This window comes from Lucilia cuprina, chromosome 2 (genome assembly GCF_022045245.1).
Source record: "Lucilia cuprina isolate Lc7/37 chromosome 2, ASM2204524v1, whole genome shotgun sequence".
Lineage (NCBI taxonomy): Eukaryota > Metazoa > Arthropoda > Insecta > Diptera > Calliphoridae > Lucilia > Lucilia cuprina.
This window is the reverse complement of record NC_060950.1, coordinates 61,838,001-61,840,861: the sequence shown is the minus strand read 5'-3', so window position 1 is coordinate 61,840,861 and position 2,861 is coordinate 61,838,001.

Here is a 2,861-nt window from a genome sequence, read left to right as displayed (position 1 = left end):
AGATTGACCCTTTTCTATAGAAAGCTTGTTTTTATAGAAACAGTTTCTTAAAAAAAGCTTTTGTAGTTAAAGTTTTCTGAAAGTTACACAAAAGCTTTCTAAAAAAGTGTCCTGTGTGTCCTTTAAGCTTTTTAGAAAGAAATTGTTCTAATGAAAATATTGATAACAAAACTTTACCGAAGTAAACTTTAATAATTTAATTTTGCTATAAAAGTTCTTTCGAGCAAGCTTTCTAGAGAAATATATATAATAGTAAATTTCTTTGTTAATATTTAATAATATTTAGAAGCAAACGTTTAAAAAAAGAGAAAAATAACTTAAAAGCTTTCTAAAGAAGGTTGTTTTGGGCTTTTCTAAAGAAAATTGAAAATTTGTTAGAAAGTTGTATAAAAAAAGTTTTTTTTTTTAAAAAGTGTGAGTAAAAGCTTGGAAGAGAATACTTTAAGAGCAATTATATTAAAAGTCTTTTACAGAAATGTTTAAAAGTAAAGTTTGCTAAAGAAAACTTTTAAAACTAAATATTTTCTAAATAAAAACTTTAGTAACAAAAGTTTTGCAATGAAATAAAATTTCTTAGCAGCAAAAGTTTTCGGAAAAAAGTAACTCAAAAGCTTTCTAGAGAAAGTTGTTTAAGCTCTCTTAGAGAAATCTTAAATCAAATCTTCAAATATCTTAGCAGCAAAAGTTTTCAGAAGAAAGTAACTCAAAAGCTTTCTACAGAAAGTTGTTTAAGCTTTCTTAGAAAAAAAATTGCTAACAAAAGTTTTCCAAAGAAACTTTTCTAATGAAATTTTGTTAGAAAGTTAGAAAGAATGGTTTCTTAATAAAGTTTAAGTAAAATCTTGGAAGAGTATACATTAAGAGCAAACGTAGTAAAAGACTTCTAAATTAAAGTTTACTAGCAAAGTTTGTTAAGAAAAACTAAATATTTTCTAAAGAAAACTTTAGTAACAAAAGTTTAAAATGTTTTCAGAAGAAAGCAACGCAAAAGATTTGTAGAGAATGTTGTTTAAGCTTTTTTTAAAAAAAATGTCCCTAACAAAAGTTTTCCAAAGAGTACTTTTAAATGAAAAGTTTGTTTGAAAAGTTTTAGAAAGTTTTCTAAATAAAGTTTAGGTAAAAGCTTGGAAGCAATCATAGTAAAAGTCTTTTAATGAAAACGAAAACTTTGATTTTAAAAGTTTGTTACAGAACATCTCTTGAAGAAAATAACTCAAAAGCTTTCTGGTGAAAATTGTTTTAGCTTTTGTATAAACAAAAACTTTTGTAACAAAAGTTAAGCAATGAAAACTGAAATAGAAAGTTGTTTAAGCTTTACTAAAGAAAACTTTTGCTGATAAATGTTCTCAAAAGAGAACTTTAATATGAAATATGGAAAAGTTGTTGAAAGTTTTCAAAATAAATTTTTATTAGAAATTATTTCGTGAATACGTTATTTAAAGAAAGTTTCAGAGCTTTTAAGTAAAAGCTTGAAATATAAAAGCGTTTTAGTAAATATTTTCTTAAAAGCTTTTATGGTAAAATTTGTATAAAGGGAAAAAAAGTGTTTTAGAGAAAGTTGTTAAAGCTTTTCGAAAGAAAACTTTCTTAAACAAATGTTGTTGTGCTTTTAAAAAAAAGTTCAATTGGAATCTGCTAAAAAAAGCTTCTTTCAAGTGAATATTAATTTATTTCATAGTAATTACTTGTATAAAAAATATTCAAAAGAAATTCTAAAATATTGTTAAATATATTTCTTAAAATAAGAACAACAAACAATTATTTATTTTCAAAAATTTTTGTGGAATGTGTCAAGCGGTGTGACAATGTCTTTCGTGCATAAGAATTTCAAAATAAGCATGAAAAATATGCCAGCAATTACTTAATAAATAAACGTTGACATTTTTAATCTGTCATGGTAAATTTACTGCAAACAACTAAAAGAGCGGACATCAAATCGTAAAACATCTTGATGGTCACTCATATTTTCAATTCTGACAAGTAGCCATGAACACGAAATGTTTAAATGTATGAAAAATATAAAAAAAATATTTAAATACTATATAAACAAATTTTGTTAAATCTAGCAGTTAGAATAGAAAAAACAAATATTTGGGGGAAAAATTGGCTGACAGTGATCAACTGGAGGCGCTAAACTTACACTAGAATGGTGTTTAAAAGAATCTTAACAGTACAAGTTATTTCTAGATTCTAAATTTTGTCAATGATCCATCCAATCATCCATCTTTCTTAAATTTGTTTGACATCATTATCTAGTGTTGAAAAAATTTTCATTAATTTTTTTTTGACAAATTATTTAAATACTGATTGTAGTGTGTGTGAAAGCTCATTTAAAATAATATATTAAAACAAAATGAAAAGCTAAACAAAATAGATAAACATTTTAAATGTCCACCAACGTTTGTCATTATTCTTTTTATTTGCTGTTCATTTCTGAAAATCGTGGGCTTTATGAAATGTATTTGAAAATTAATTATAATGACGTTGTTAATATGATTGTTTTTGGTATTTCTTTAAACACACACACACACTCCCCCCAACACTCAGTCACTATATCATTCACCCGGCCAGTCAGTCACTCTCTAGTCATCATTCATTCAAAATTCATTTGTGTTAATCACCTACAATGTGAAATAGAATAAATATTATTTTAAATTTGAAATTATCATTATACCCTACACCACTGTAGTAGATGTTTGTAACACCCACCAACATTGGTCCTACATCCACCTTAAGGAATACCAAACGGCTAAGACTAGACTATGACTATGACTAGACTATGACTAGACTATGACTAGACTATGACTAGACTATGACTAGACTATGACTAGACTATGACTAGACTATGACTAGACTATGAC